The sequence below is a fragment of the Leuciscus leuciscus genome, assembly GCF_965113295.1.
Source record: "Leuciscus leuciscus genome assembly, chromosome: 2".
In the NCBI taxonomy this organism is placed as follows: Eukaryota; Metazoa; Chordata; class Actinopteri; order Cypriniformes; family Leuciscidae; genus Leuciscus; species Leuciscus leuciscus.
Genome location: NC_138726.1, coordinates 48,839,904 through 48,857,654, shown reverse-complemented (window position 1 = coordinate 48,857,654; position 17,751 = coordinate 48,839,904). Strand labels below are relative to the sequence as shown.

Below are 17,751 nucleotides of genomic sequence, written 5' to 3'. Positions count from 1 at the left end.
AAATTCAAAAAAGACAATTTTGCTGATTAATTTCGATAAGCAATAGGGGTGTAACAATATACCGTGTCACAATGTATCATAATATGTATTGTGGATAGTGACAATATGTATTGTGTAAAATAAAATTTCTGTGTGAGGAAAAAATGTGTGATTAGTATCAGCACTACATCAAAGTACTATATAATGTTGAATATAATGTATAATAATGCAATGGGGGAATATCTGTGGGTCCTGAAAATGCCAAATGTCATTTGCCAAATGTTACCAGTCAAATGTGGCCTACATTATTTTAAATATATCTAGTCAGAGACAGTGCAAGATTATTCGTCTAAAATAATTCTGTATTTTCAGCTTCAGAATCTTGACTATATTTATTCTGGTGTCACTATTGTCCTGTGCATTGGGTTACCAGCACCAAGTCCACGCCTATTCATTTACACCCCCAATGTAATACCAAATTTAGTTTTTTGATCAACAGTAATTTCTTTGTTAACCTTTTACCATATGTCTTGGAGTATCGCTATACTATCGTATCGTGAGTTCAGTATCATGATACAGTATGTATCGAATCATGACATGAGGGTATCATTACACCCCTAATAAGCAGTGTTTTTGAGTTCTGAGTTTTGAGTTGTGAATATGCTCATAGTACATCAAACTAATCTCTTTCAAAGGATCAAGGAAAATGATATTGCTCATCATGTGACCCCTTTAAGATAATGACAAATCTGTGAATTCAAAACACTAGATCTCTATTCCTGTATGTTGGACAGGAGATTTACTACAGTACAGGCCTTAGTCTGGTCTCATCTTCATTACTGCAACTCATTGTTGGCCCACAGCCCAGTGTAAGCAATAAAATGTCTGCAGCACATGGAGAATGCTGCAGCCCAGCTGATCTTCAACCAGGACAGATATTCATATGCATTTCCTCTGCTATGAACCCTCTATTGATGCCTGGATAAAGTAAAAAAAAAAAAAACACAACTCAGGGTGACGTAGCCAAGTGGTTACAAGTGTACACTTTTTCTTTAGTATTCAATTAACTATATTTAGAATTTACATTTCTGTCGCAATGCATTCTGGGATTTCCTTATGCTGAATAATGCATAGGCTACATTGCTGCCACAGAATTTGATTCAAATAAAATTAGGGTGTAAGGTTACACAATCTTGTCGCATACTTTTCATAACAGTATTTGAAATAGACTAATAAACAGCAAACTGCTTTTCAAAAGTTTTTTTTTTATATAGAAATTCATACTTATATTCAGCAAGGATGTATTAAATTGATCAAAAGTGACAGTAAAGACTTAAACATTAGATAAAAAAAAAATATATATTTCAATTAAACGCATCAAATCATGAAAAATGTATCACAGTTTCCACAAAAATATCAAGCAGCACAACCATTTTGAACATTGATAATAAAAATAATAAATGTTTCTTGAGCAGAATGATTTCTGAAGGACAATGTGACACTATAAAGACTGGAGTAATGATCCTGAAAATTCAGCTTTGCCATATTTTTAAAACTATAATTATAATTCACGATCAAAATATTGCTGTTATTACTGTTTTTATTCACATAAATGCAGCCTTGGTGAGCAGAGAGACTTCTTTCAAAAAGATTTTACTACTAGATTTGTGTACTAGCCTACTAATGATGCAACATAACACATTAATAACATAATCTTAACAAAGTAAAACTTTTTCCTCACCTGTTTTCTTTAGACCACAGCAGCAATCTCACAAAAGAAACCAGAACACTTCTGCAAGTAACACCAGATAAGAGTCTGATAAATGCCTTCAATGTAAATCTAAATGTTTAGGTGTTTTGTGCAAAGCCACCTGCATATTTCAGGAGCTGCTCTTTTAAAGGTCATCTTTCAGCGCTGTGAAGAAAAATGTCAGTGCAAATTGAACAGGGCGGATGGTAGTTAATGAATTAGGAAATAAATTAATTTGGCACCAGTTGTGCAAGAGCCACACTGAATTTATGAAAAATTTAAAATAGCAGTCTAGGAGAGAGATACCAAAATAATCATGCCTATGTGTGAGAACATTTGCATTTTCTAATTCTGCGCTCCTAATGCGAAATACATTTTTCTTTCCGTTTGACGGAAAAGCATTGATCTCAGAACGTCAGCACATGCAAATTCACGGGTTCAAATGTAAAATCTAACAATAAAGAGTATACTGTAATAACATGAAGTATCGGGAAAATATCATGTGACATTAAAATGGTAAACAACTGCCACAAAGGAAAAATACACTACAGACTATTGTGAGCACAGCATTATTCTTAATGCAAAGAAAATACATAAACGAATATACTCCCACAGCAATTCAGAGAAAAATAAGACTGTATATAACCTCTCAACAATCAGTGATATAAAGAGGCCGTTTATGATTCATCATAATGCCACTCACAGATCTTCTGCTGCTGGTTCTGAAGCAACTGTTTACGTCTGGGTCAGTGTGGGTACGATTGCAATACTGCTCTTTAATCACGGATTGAGAGGCAGGACAGTGATTCAGTGATTATAACAAGAACCACACGCTTGAGGGGGTGGAATACTCTGTTCAAAACAGGAAACCGAGGCCATGATTGTGAACTACAGTTTGTTTTGTTTTTTTCTTGTTTAAATAAACAAAAGAACAGAATAAGAAATATATATAAATAATTTTTAGTGTTCAGCAGATTCATTATTGTTAACTAAAACTATTAAATAGTTTTTTGTTCATTTAAATTCAGCTTAATATACTGTATTAGAAGAATGAGGTATACTTAAATGAAAATTAGAAATGTTGGCAACTAACTGAAATAAAATAAGTTGAATAAGTTACTAAAACTGTAATAAAAATAAATGAAAGCTATATAAAAAAATACAAACCACTACAAATACTAAAACAAAACAAAAATTCAACTGAAAATATAGATATAAAAGCTAATTCAAAATAAACACTACAATAGTATATAATAAGTAATATTAAAATGACACATGGTTATATAATTACTGCCTTTTGTTGAATAATACATGCCTATAAAAAAAATTATACAAATGCATACATGTATTAAAAAATCATTGTTTAAATAAATGATTTATATTAAATATATGCAAACATTTTGAGTGTTCAGCAGACTTGTTATTGTTAACTAAAACTATTAAATTGTTTTCGCTAATCGAAATGAAGCTAAATATTACAAGAAAAAAAATTATACTTAAACGATAATAAGAAAAGCACTACAATTACTAAAAGAATACTAATACAAAAAATGCATATATGTATAAAATTGTAGGGGTGTAACGATACACTCATGCCATTATACTATCATGATACTGAACTCACGATACGTATCAAGATACTTTTTACGCCAAAATAAAGACAAGGTTTTTTATTATAACTTCTAAGACATATGGTAAAAAGTTGACAAAAATTTACTGTTTATTAAAATGCTAGGATTGGATTTGGTCCTTTACCCCAATGCACAGGGCAAATAGTGACACCAGAATAAAAATATTCATTATTCTGAAGCTGAAAATACTGAATTATGTTAAACACATACATGCACAAACATTTGAACATTCGTGTGTTACTACAGTATGTGTGTTGATCAGTAAATCTGTTTATCATATAAAGCGATCATGTCTCTTCAGAAGACTTGGATTAAACTGCTCGATTTATTATTTTAACGATGCCTTTATGACCTGTTTTGGATCTTTTAAGTTTAAGGGGAATTTATATGGAGGGGCAGAAATGTCTCAGGTTTCATAAAAATATATTCATTTGTGGAAGATGAATGAAAATCTCACTGGTTTGAAACAACATGAGGGTAAGTATGACAGAATTTTCATTTTTGGGTGAACTATACCGTACGGTTATACAGTAAGCTGATTCTTGAATCAAATTAACTCTATATCTCGATACATAGCCTATCGTTCACATCACCGATACATTTTAATATTTTTAAATATTACAATTTTAATTTAAAATTTTAATATAACGATATATTGTTACAACCCTATAAAATTGTATAACAATTGATTTTTATAATTTTATATATAATCTTTTATAGTATATACTGTATATACCATGGACTTTTTACCTTTAATTGGAGATGGCAGTGTAAAGCAACAAACAATGCGAAAAGGACTGGGACATAACCTTAGCCAGATTCAAACTTTGTACTACCTGCTTACAATTAAATTATTTAAACCATGATAGATGGAAAGCAATGTAGGCGAAATAAGTTGTCAGACCTATACTGAATCTAGGCTACCTCTAACACACAATATTTTATTCATTTGACTATCTCTTTTTCTCATAAAGCAGCCTTATAACATCTAGCAAGCAAGACATCCTTACAAGCCTTGTACAAACCTCCTCAAATCAATCAATCTATCATGAAAAGGTTACAGACCGTGTAAGCACAGATTGAGTCATAAACGGTGTTAAGCTGTGCACATTTAAAGACTGGCTGAATGTTTCTGTATTTTGTTTAAAAAAAAAAAAAAAAAATCGCTGGAAAGACATGTTTGAAGGGAAAAAATACCAACCAGGAGCTTAATTGCTCAGCTCTGGTTCAAGGGCTGAGGTGGAGTTCTGCCATATCTGTTTTTGGCTTGGCTAAAGCTAACTTTTAAAAGCCGTGTGGTGGAGATGCAGTGCCGCCCACCCTGTTCAGTTTCCTCTCTCTCTCTCTCTCTCTCTCTCTCTGCACGAGGCTGAGTCACGCTGTCGTCTATTATTCACAACAGCAGATACCTGCTTTAAATTTAAAACACCGCTTACGACTCCTAAAACGTTTGGCTTTCAGAAAAAAGTATAAGCCACTTCTATTTTTGGCGTATACTAATCAGTTATAGTTTAGTAAAGGATTCTCTTTACTGTCTACGACATTATGGGGTGAGCAGCGTTCAGAGATTTCCCTCTTTTCTCTTAAGAAGCAACTTTGGAAAACTTGGCAGCAATCAAATGAGTCTCACAGACTTCACAGAATTTCAAAACATGAAACATTAAAGTGACAACAAGCACTAAAAACATCTTTAAATCAAACTAAACTGATTTGCTGATCTCAGCTGGTTTATGGTGATTTACTGTAGCTGAAAAATGCCAAGCTAAAAAGTGCTCAAAATTCCTGTAAAACAGTGGTTCTTAACCAGGGGCCCTAACAAACTTCCAAGGGGGCCTCAAGATTACTTCAAATTATTTAAAATAATACAAAAGAAGCATTCAAATAGATATTTCTTAGTTATTTTAAAAACAAATATACATCATTCTAGTTATGCCGAACTCTAGAATATTTATTTTGGGTTGAAATTGCGAGTAAGGTCTTCAAATATTGTTGTGGACAATGGACGTTAAATTGCCAATATTGTTTTATAAAGAATTGTTCAAAAGTCTATACAGTATTCAATGTCATTACATAAGAAATAACTGTAATTAAATTACAGAGTAATCCCTTTCTTTAGTTTTTCTAGGGAAAATTCATTAAATTACAATAATTACTTAGCATTACAACCAACACTGGCCACAACTCACTAATATTGAGCGACTAAAGGGAATAAATGTTTTCAACCCTTGTAAGTAACAACAGGAACCAAAACAGAAATATTTTCCCAGACACAAGTGGGTGCTGCTAAAGAAATGTGTTATTTTCATGTCAACACGCTCATGTTAATTACTGAGAAGTTCCATAGAAAAGCATGCAAGTGCAATAATAGTTTAAAATGGCTATATTAATGCCTTGTTGAGTGTAACTGCTGTCCAATTGCTCTTTGCTGTAGAAAATGCCTTTTTTTAAAGGCTGAATCAGTCATTTGCACCGGTGTTGTGTATACTATTATGAAATAACCAAATTATCTCATCAGTGTTTACATGCTCTGTGGCACTGGACAAAAAGAAACAAGAAGAAAGGTACTTTAAATGTAACATATTGCAAGTCTTCGAACTAGAAAACTGGAAAAGCTGCATTGCATGAGACGTGCTGCCCCACAAATAGCTTATAGTCCCCTTTGATTGCCTGGCTTTGATGACGCTGGTTTTCAGTGTTTGCACAATGAGTAGAGGAAATAGATTCATGAGATGGGACATCATGCTTTCAGGCATCATCCTGGCAGGGGAAGCTTGAAAAGAGAGGAAATATAGAAGCCCAGGTGGGGAAATAAGGAAGGATAGAGAACAAGAACACTTGGGACATGAACAAAAACACTTGGGACAAGCTGCAACTGCAGCCGGACCAAATAATCGCTTGTGTTTCAATTCCTCCAGGTGGTCTGTGCACCCAGCAGGTGAAACTACCTCTCTGCTGTCTCTTTCAATAGCTCACCTATTACAGTCGTGAATCCATTCAGAGTCTCATCAGCCGTCACCACTAGCAAAAGTACGACTTGTCTATAAGAGTTGCATGTTCAAGCTCCCGAAGGCCTGCAAAGGAACCAACACTTTGCTAAAATGTTTTCTGCTTTTTTTGCACTAGCGGTGGGCAGTAAGGCCAGGGGTGTAGCAGCTATTATAACTGGGGTGTGTACACAGACTCTTGGCCCCTAAAACTTTTTGTGCAATGATCATTATAATTTAAGACTTCCTTCATCATAGTGCAAAGAAAAACATAGGAGCCAGATGCTTTAAGACCAAGAACTCTCTGCTAACCTTTCTGTCTAGCAGAATCAATCTGTCTGTCTGTCTGTCTGTCTGTCTGTCAATCAATCAGTCTATCTATCTATCTATCTATCTATCTATCTATCTATCTATCTATCTATCTATCTATCTATCTATCTATCTATCTATCTATCTATCTATCTATCTATCTATCTATCTATCTATCTGTCTGTCTGTCTGTCTGTCTGTCTGTCAATCAATCAGTCTATCTATCTATCTATCTATCTATCTATCTATCTATCTATCTATCTATCTATCTATCTATCTATCTATCTATCTATCTATCTATCTATCTATCTATCTATCTATCTATCTATCTATCTATCTATCTAAACATAAGATGTTTTTTTGAATATATCTTAAAGTCCCCCTGTAGTCAATAATTGTATCCCTTAAAACTAATCTTTGATCACCAAAATGACATATTTAAAAGTTTTTTTCCCGTGAAAAAATTCTTCATGCCTTAAAATAGCTTGAATGCAACTCTACGCCCTTGCTTCATTTAGTATACGTGAATCCATGAATATGCTAATTAGCCCCGCCAATGGCATCGCTCTTTACAATGTCTGACACATAACAGTAATTAATATGATTAGCCTTTTGCTTGACCATGTTATCAAACCGCTAATAATGTGTTGCTAATGTTATGTTATCCCATTCACCATTTCAGTCTGCCTTCAAACAATCATCAGAAATGCTTTGAACAACTCACAACGTCAGTGGAGAAAAGCACATAGTTCATAACACCGTAATATACATACACCCGCTATATTGCTAAATCTACCAGATTTTTTTATATCAACAAAAAAATATACTGGGATAACCTGGCATCTCTCAAGACTCCCCTGCTAGTTCGCTGTTAATGATATGCTAAAGCCCGCCGGCATGTTGATGTGATTGGTTACAAGGTAGTTTGTGAACTTCAGAAACACCAGCGATTTCAAACTCGCATCTTTTTTTAATACTCAGCAATGGTGTTGACTTATGAATGTCTTAAAAGCACATTAAAAACAAACACCACATAGACATATAAACAACATTTTCACCACAGTGAGGACTTAAAAAATATTTTTTACTGTATTAAAAAAATTTGCTCTTAAAATTTGCACCGGATACTACAGTTTAGCTTGATTTAAATCTTAAAGGATTGGACATATGTGCAGTATGTAGTACTATGCATCCCAAAGGTGCAGGTTTTATACACAACATTATTCTCATGCTGTGCATGTATCTGCTCATCTGACTGATCTAATTTAAGCCCATGGAGGCCTAACAGGCCAGAGTTCTCCTGTCAGATTAGGCTTCAGACAGTGGGACACTGGCATTTTCAAGTCTCAGATATATTTTATTTTTTTACCATATTGGTCAGCTTGGCAGATATGTTGCCAATAACTAAAACAGGAAACTCTGTGGGCAGTGTGATATAATTTCATATCCCATCACTATTCAATGCCCTTATAGTCCACAGCTGAATTCTAGTTGTTGTTTTTTTTGTTTTTGTTTTTTTTGCCAGGCAGTAAAGCCACGAGAAGTCATGTTTTACAGTTATTGTACCAAGATTAAACCTTAACTGTGGTGAAATCACTGTAACACATTGCATGGAGTTGTCTTATTTATTTTAGAAAAGACACTGATGTTCATGTACATGTATTAATAATAACCATAACAAATTGTTTTTTGCAAATTGTTCAAAGTAGAACAATAGCATAACTGAATGTCTGACATGACAACTCTCAGAGTGTTTGGCACGGAAATGGTTATGACAATGCTGATATATTTGGTCTTGGCGGAATAGATCTGCTACGCTGCTAATACTGCAAAGCAAGTATGGGACTTGAAACAGCCAATACATACACGACACGCTGCTGTGAGTAAGTAGGGCATGCTGCTGCTGTACAATATAGCAGACATGAATTACCCTTAGTAGATCTATACAGGTGGAGCTGGGGAAGATGGAGGATTTCTGAAAGCGTGGTGAACTGCTAAGGCAAATGCTAACCAAGTATTTGAAGGCTGAGCAGCGAGCTCACTGGCTACTAATACTGTAGGAACCAATCAGCTGTGCCCTATAGAGAATGATGTGATTGCAAGCAGTTCGAGTTAAGGACCTATTAGCATGAGCCATCTAGAGTTTCATGACAGAGTTTTGTATTTCTTTTTTTAGGAAATTAAGCAAGAATGCATTAAATTACTCAAAACAACCAGCAACAACATTTATAGGGTTAAAAAATATATATTTTTCAAATAAAGGCTTTTTAAAAACTTTTTATTCATCAAAAAATGCAGAAGAAAATGTATCATGGTTTCCACAAAAATATTAAGCAGCACAGCCGTTTTCAAAATTGATGATAAGAAGAAATGTTTTGTCACAGGTTGGTAGTGAAAACTCATGAAGATGAAGGCGAAGAGTAATAATGGTATTTAACGACAAACTCTGGAGATCAGACAGGAAACTTACACTAACTCAACATAACATAGACGAGAACGGACAGAGAATGAGGGAGAACACAGGGTATAGATACACGAAGATAACAAAAAGAACTAATCAGCTAATTGATGGGCAACAGGTGAATCTAATGAGTAAATCAAACCCACGGGAAAACTAGGTCAGAGGGGAAACACAATGAAACATGACATGTTTCTTGAGCTGCAAATCAGCATATTTGAATGGCTGGTGAAAATCCAGCTTTGCCTTCTACATTATAAAATATATTAAAATAGAAAACAGGGTTACACTTTATTTTAAGGTGTCACTGTTACAGTGTAATTATATATATGAGTACTGAGTAATATAAGCAACTACATGTACTTACTATAGGATTAGGGTAGGATCAGGTTGAGGGTTAGTTGCATGTAATTATGCATAATTTACTGTTATTACTATGGTAAGTGTCAGGGTTCTGTCACTTCTGTCTAGTTCAATGCTCGATTATTGGTTCATTTGCCCCACCTGTCCTCCCTCGTTACCGCCTTGTTTGCTCCCTATTTATTCTCCTTGTGTTTGCAGTCCTGTTCTGGTTCGTCGTCGTATAATTGTAATAATATTTACAGTGTTACTGTTTTTTAGTTTTTTTACTGTAGGTTTGATCAAATAAATGCAACATTAGTGAGCATGATAAAGAGTATAGTGTTAAGTATCTGTTTCCATGCTTTTGGTTGATCTCTAGGATATAGAGGGTCCAATTACGTTAGGAAAACCAAATCTCCAGCGGATCGGCCAGATCAAGGCAGCCCACTGATTGAGTTTTGCAGGGGCGTGCAGCTTTGCTCCAAACACCGTAACCCTGTGCCAGTTCAACACTGCCATCTGCCCCTGTCTCTCAACTCATCAGAGCAGCTGAAGGTGGCGGGCCCAGGTGTCGGGGCACGGCAGCTCCGTGGATGACAGCTTTGAGCTGCTGTGAGGTGTCGGCATTCTGCCAGGCCTGGGCACAGTGACAGTTCGGCATTCATTAGTGCCCCTCACACCTCTGTCATTCGCTGGACCCTCTAGTATCTGTCCTGACAAGCTTTGACCTTATGATAGTGTATTTGAAGATACAAAATAGGGTTTGGCTGTATCACAGTATAGACCGAGAGATGGCAGAAAGGATTAGACTGTTAGGGGCTGTTTACACGTTTTCTGTGATCGGATAGCTATCCGATTGCGAAAAGACCAGGTGTAAATGCCCTCTGAAACGCATTCGAGACGAATTTAAATCCGATCGCTCAAACCACACCAGGAGGTGGTCTGGGCCGCATTCCAGACGAAACTGGACAAGTCTAAATGCATCTGGTTGTTGAAACCACATATGTAAATTTTACTCCTCCCAACAATGCTAAGAAATAAACGTGTGAGAGCGTGTTATAGGCTATATGTCATGTTATAGCCAGATATGCTGGCGCTGCTGATGCATGCATCTATTCATCAAGCCAATGTGCAAACTATCTAGCCTGGGTTTCCCCATGCTGCCTTGTGCGCAGCGCGATTTTATTCACGCTGCTAGGCAGCCTGGATTCCATGGACTAGATTTTCGCCTCAGCGAGGGGACCAATCACAGAACGGGGAGGGAGCAGCAAGACGATGACGACGTCTATGCGACACACCGAAGCAGTTTGTTTATATCTATGGATCTAACATGGCAGCAGACGCGAAGTTACCTTTCGATGCAGCCTTAGATAGTGTTCTAAGCATGGTTCTAAGTAGTTTAGAACGCAAGTTTATTTCCTCTTCTTCCTCGTCGAATTTCTGTCGCTCTACATACGTCATCTGGTATAATTGAAACGATTGGCTATGAGCTACGTACAGGCGCATTTGATAGACATTCGTAGCGTCCAATAAACGGCTCTGGGCATTCGTAAGCCACGCCTCAAATACGAGAAAATGAACGTGGTTCCCAGACCACGTCTCAATGAGAAAGAGGTCTGACGTTAACCAGGCTACAAACTATCGCAAATCAAAGGGAAAGGAAGTCGTAGACGCTTAAAACACAATCATCTTCATTAAAAATAAAGAAACAAAATGATCTTACCAGTGCTGTTGCCGCTCTTCTATTGTGGTTTTTGATTTTGAAATTAGCTGATGATCAATAAAATGTGACTTGAACTCCATGAACTGCATATAGCGCGGGAATTGAAGATCGGATTTATATCCATTTTGCGAAAACACATTTATGTGACCAGGTGTAAATGGAGTCGTTTTGATAAATCAGACAGATATCTGATCAGTAAAAACACATGAAGTGACCCTTCACACTTCACCCTGCACATGAAGTGACCTGATAAACAGGCCCTTAAGATACACTACCATTCAAAAGTTTGGGCTTAGTAAGATTTTTAAAAGACAGCAGCTATTTGACCTAAGTGCAAATACTGTAGCAATAGATGCTATTTGCATTAAGTACAAATAAGGATAGATGCTATTTACACTAAGTGAAAATAGCAACTAGATTACACTAAGTGAAAACAGCACCCTTTTCTTAGCGATATTCCATTTTATGCTATGTGAAAATAGTGTTAGATTTTATTTACACTATGCAATAAGTGTAAATGGTAGTTAGATGTTATTTATGCTTATAAATAGGGGCAGATACTATTCCTCGTTGTTGTACATGAAACGGTATGCACTAATAGTCAAGTCAAGTCAAGTCAAGTTTATTTGTATAGCGCTTTTCACAATACAGATTGTATCAAAGCAGCTTCACAGTATTAAATTTAAATAATACAACAAAGTTTATTTCAAGAGGAATTTATTGATTGATAAAATTAAATTAAATATCCCCAAAATATCCCCAACTGAGCAAGCCAAAGGCAACAGTGGCAAGGAACCGAAAAACTCCATCAAGTGACCTAATGGTGTCCTAAAACTCCATCAGGTGACCTAATGGAGAAAACAAAAACCTTGGGAGAACCCAGGCTCAGTCGGGGGCCAGTTCTCCTCTGGCATTTATGAGCTAGAGGCCGGATTGTATTTTGAACTGTGGGATTATATGAATGCCTGGCTGAAGAGATGCGACTTTAATCTAGTTTTAAACTGGGAGAGCGAGTCTGAGCAACGAACAGTATCAGGAAGACTATTCCAGAGTTTTGGAGCCAAATGTGAAAATGCTCTCCCTCCTTTGGTGGTTCTGGATATCCTAGGTATGACCAAAAGCCTTGAATTTATTGATCTTAAAGAGCGCGATGGATTATAGGGCGATAGAAGATCCGTTAAATAGACTGGAGCTAAGCCGTTTAGGGCTTTATAAGTCAGTAGCAATACCTTGTAATTAATACGGAACTTTATAGGTAACCAATGCAGTGATGATAAAATCGGTGTTATATGATCATATTTTCTTGATCTCGTAAGAACTCTAGCGGCGGCATTTTGGACTAACTGTAGCTTGTTTATTGAGGATGCAGGACAACCAGCTAATAAGGCATTACAGTAATCCAGTCTCGAGGTCATGAATGCATGAACTAACTTTTCTGCATCAGAAACTGATAGCATATTACGTAGCTTAGCAATGTTTCTAAGGTGGAAAAAGGCTGTTTTTGTAACATATGAAATATGATTTTCAAAAGACAGGTTGCAATCGAGTATAACACCCAGGTCTTTTACTGTAGAGGATAAAGTAACAGGACATCCTATGATGTTAAAGTTGTATTGTGCGAGGTTTTGTGGGCGGTTTTTTGAACCGATAAATATTACCTCTGTCTTGTCTAGATTTAATAAAAGAAAATTACGCGTCATCCAATCTTTTTTATCTTTAACACACTCTGTCAATTTGGAAAATTTAGCGTTTTCATCCGGCCTTGATGAAATATATATTTGAGTGTCATCAGCATAACAATGGAAACTAATTCCATGTTTCCTTATAATATTTCCAAGTGGCATCATATATATTGAGAATAACAGAGGGCCTAATACAGATCCCTGCGGCACTCCATAGTTTACTGGAGTTATGATCGATTTTTCTCCATTTAAATAGACAAAATGGTAGCGGTCAGATAGGTATGATTTGAACCAGCTTAGTGCTTGTCCTTGAACACCAGTATAATTTTGTAGTCGATCTAAGAGTATTGTGTGATCTATAGTATCGAACGCAGCACTAAGATCAAGTAAAACTAGTATTGAGATACAGCCTTGGTCAGAAGCTAAAAGTAAATCATTTGTGATTTTAACGAGCGCAGTTTCAGTGCTATGATGCGGTCTGAATCCAGACTGAAACTTTTCATAGATATCATTTTGTTGCAAGAAAGAGCCCAGTTGAGCAGACACCACTTTTTCTAATATTTTAGACATAAATGGAAGATTTGAAATGGGTCTATAATTTGCTAGATTATTATGATCTAATTGTGGTTTCTTAATGAGAGGTTTTATAACTGCCAGTTTAAATGTTCTTGGAACATGACCTAGAGATAAAGACGAGTTAATAATATTGAGGAGAGGCTCTTCCACTACAGGTAACACTTCTTTCAGTAGTTTAGTTGGTATAGGATCTAATAAACATGTTGTTGTTTTAGATGAAGTGATAAGTTTATTTAACTCTTTTTGTTCTATAGTTGTAAAGCACTGTAATTGTTCTTGCAGGGTGATAATTGAAGCTGAATTATAAGGCGCGATTGAAGATTGAACGTTTACAATTGTGGTTCTGATGCTTTCTATTTTCTCAGTGAAGAAGTTCATGAAATCATTACTACTGAACTGTAACGGGATATTTTGTTCGGGTGACGTCTGTTTATTTGTTAGTTTAGCCACGGTGTTAAATAAAAACCTTGGATTGTTTTGGTTGTTTTCTATTAGTTTGCGGAGGTGCTCAGCCCTGGCCGCTTTTAGGGCCTTTTTATAACGTGACATACTGTCTTTCCACGCGATTCTAAAGACCTCTATATTAGTTTGTTTCCATTTACGCTCTAAAATACGGGGTTCTCTCTTTAAAACATGCATAGTATTGTTATACCATGGTGCTTTATTTTTCTCTCTGACCTTTTTTAATTTAATAGGTGCAACCACATCCAATGTTCTAGAGAGAATGGTGCTCATAGTGCTAGTTAGTTCTTCTAGTTCATCTGTTTGTTTGGGTTCAGGCAGCAGCTGAGACAGATTAGATAAGCAATTTGAGAAATTATCTATGGTGGATGGAAGGATTGATCTGCCTGGTTGATAACGCGACGCCGCATGACATATTACAGCAGTACGTAATATGCAAGTTACCATGTAGTGATCAGTGACTTCATCACTTTGTGGAATGATATCTATATCGGTTGGATCGGTTCCATGTGATATAATTAAATCGAGTGTATGATTAAGACGATGTGTTGGTCCGGTGACGTTTTGCTTGACCCCAAATGAATTTAATAAATCTGTAAACGCAGCTCCTAACGCATCATTTGGATTTTCTACGTGTATGTTAAAATCTCCAACAATTAATGCTTTATCGACATTGACTAATAGGTCTGAGAGAAAATCTGCAAACTCTTTTAGGAAATCAGCGTAAGGCCCTGGCGGTCTATATACGGTAGCCAAGGCTAGAGATAATAGGGATGTTTTTCTAACATCTAAGAGCGTAACATTTAGTACAAGTACTTCAAATGAAATAAACTTATAACCCGTTTTCTGAGTAACATTTAGAATATCTCTATAAATGGTTGCAACACCTCCGCCACGACCAATCAGACGGGGCTCATGCTTATAACAGTATCCAGGAGGAGTAGACTCATTAATACCGAAATAATCATTTGGTTTAAGCCAGGTTTCAGTAAGGCAAAGTACATCGAAGCTATTATCTGTGACTATTTCATTTACAATAACTGCCTTAGGTGTGAGTGATCTAATGTTTAGAAGACCTAGCTTTAGAAATAGTTTTTGTTTACTAATAGCAACATTTTCTGTTTTAATAACAATTAGATTTTTCCTAGATCCTGCATTAGATTTATTATTTGATCTCACTAAACGAGGAATAGACACGGTTTCTATGCAATGTTCTACACTAGTATTTATATCAGTTGAATTGGTGCAGCAGAGACTATGATTTGGACTTTTGGTTACTAGTCAAAGGGTATTTAACATTTTGGAGATGTTATCTGACAGAAGAGCCGCTCCGAATCTGCTTGGGTGTAAGCCATCAGCACGGAAAAGCCTAGGACGCTCCCAAAACAGATTCCAATTATTTACAAAGAGCAGTTTCTGCTCATTGCACCATGCAATTTATGTAATTTACACTCTAATAGCATAGAGTGTAAATTATTATACTTATTAAAATTATTAAATGGAAGCCGCCTTATTGGGACAATAAAGTCCTCCCTACACCTGCCCCTAACCGATAAACACTTTATAATTAAACACACGTTAGAAAATGTATTTCCATTTTTAGAATATTTTCGTAGTTTTTCATTGAAAATAAATTTCCGATCTGATAGGGGAAAGGGAGTAGAGCAAGTTCGGCTAAAGGCGGACATGAATTTGGGTCGATTTGCATCAAAACTTTCTGCTAAATGCCTTAGCAACTTCCACTCTATAGAAGCGGCTGTCGGTTTATGAAGATTTGATGGATGAACTCGCGGCTCGATTGGACTCTTTTCATGTCAAAAGTGATAAGCTTTTTCAGTTTTATGGACTTCGCATGAAATCTTTGATATTACTTTGGTCAATGTCACTATGGTAATGGGTAAAAGAATACAGGCTTGACTCCCGTTGCAGTATTTGAGACACTACTGTAAGTTGCTGTGTGAACGGGACATTTCGAGATTCACAACTGTAAGTAAATGCGGTTGTCAATCCCAAAAACTGACAGTGTGAACATATCATATAATTAGGACGGGAAAATGTTAGTGCAACCAGTAAGCCTGACAATCATTCTGGTTCAACTTCAACATTGTTTCAGCTTCACATTTACATTTAAATATCAGTTTTAGATTTAAGTTTATTATTTATTACTTAAATTTCAGCTTGCATGTTAAAGAAAGTGAAATGATTTAGAAAGACTGAAGACAAATGCAGCTGCGGCCAATGATTCGATAAAAGCCTGATTGTTTCTTATAAGCAGAGAAACTCACAGTTACTGTGGGAAAAAATGAAGATGTAAATAAAAATGTAATTATATGTGCAAATTTGCTGTACTGAACCAGTCATGTAAACAACTTAGCTCACTGCCTGAAACATCTCAAAAACAACAACTTGAATAAATGTCACTGTGAGTTCAGTTTTTGTTCACATTTTTCTGCAATTATGTTAAACGGGCCATCCAACTGAGACTGAACAATGTTCAGTGCACCAACAAACTTTCTTTTCTTTTTTTCATCGTCTGGGATGAAACAGATCCTATGGTGTGCTGCAGAATCAACTATCAGCAGTTGTTGAGAAAGCAGGCTAAAGCAAGATGACCCCAACCGTGAGTGAACAGGGTGTGAATGGAAGACATCTTCCTACAATCCCCTGGAGTTTGAGCAGACAGTGATGAGCTTGAGCTCGCGGCTGTGATAAAACGCTTCGGACTGGAATGAGTGACAGCGGCTTGGAGAGGCTGTCTTTACCTATGTACACACAGTGTCAGGCCGAGAGCCCGAAACTGTCTGTCAAAATCCAACCTGCTGACAGAGCAAAGCATGTGAGCTGGGGTGGAGCAATACGCCCTAATCTTATTTAAAAGACAGAAATCTTGGGGGAAGAATTACATTAGTTTAAGCCTGCAGAGACAACAATAACTTTGACTTGTGTGTCATATACCTGCCATATTGGAATCATAGTGGCTAGAAAGCATCTTTGGATTCTATTGACAAATTTACAAAGGCAAAGTGTGTTCTTGTGATGATAACATAACATAATAACATAACATAACATAACATAACATAACATAACATAACATAATGTTCATTAAAATGATATAATATTTATTAAATAGCGTTTATTATTATCAAGGCTTGCTGTGAATTTAGCAGATCTGAAAAAGAAAAACTTAAAGCATATCCACCCACTCTTACACAGCAACTACACATTTGGATACTTGGTAAGCCCAGTTAGAGGATGGAAATTTCAAAATTATTTGATTTAATGAAAATGCACAAAAAGCTTGACTCTTAAGGGCTCTTTAATAACAATTGCAAAATTAAAAACCTTTTTACAGTGTATGGCTTGTCATTTGTGCTGAAAAATCGCATTTCGTGTGAAAGGACCTTAACATCGTAAATATAAATTCATAAAAAATGCATAAAATGTATTTAAAGGTCCCCTATTATGCAAAATTCACTTTTGCACGCTGTTTGGACATAAATGTGTGTTGGCAGTGTGTGTACACAACCAGCCAATAGTGATAAAAATCCACTCACTCCTTTTTTATTAATCCCCATAAATCATCAGCAGTGTCTCCCAACAACCTGTTTTCAGAATGCTGTTTTAGTGATGTCACTACAGCACAGGCCCCGCCCACGAGTGTTGACAGACACTGCCGTTTCAACATAGACCCGCCCTGATCGCGTTCACAGCTGCTGCACTGACGAGAATGTCTCCCAAGCGTTGTAGGTGTTGTGTGGCTGGCTGGATGTATTAATCCACATAGCTCTCTCTCTATTTACTCCCGAAATCCGAGGCAGCCAAGACGAGGTGGAATTATTTTGTTTTCAAAGAAAA

At 36.3% G+C, this 17,751-nt stretch overlaps 2 protein-coding genes across 5 annotated transcripts in view; both read right to left on the bottom strand.

The window, feature by feature from the left end:
* mespaa (mesoderm posterior aa) overlaps positions 1 to 3,084 on the bottom strand; it is a 259,472-nt gene extending 256,388 nt beyond the window's left edge. Inside the window, exon 1 of the mRNA XM_082157730.1 lies at positions 3,073 to 3,084. The gene's annotated coding sequence lies outside the window, so the exon portion shown is untranslated. The remainder of the gene's footprint in view (positions 1 to 3,072) is intronic.
* ntrk3b (neurotrophic tyrosine kinase, receptor, type 3b) overlaps positions 1 to 17,751 on the bottom strand; it is a 124,868-nt gene that overhangs the window by 74,224 nt on the left and 32,893 nt on the right. The gene's annotated exons all lie outside the window — the stretch shown is intronic.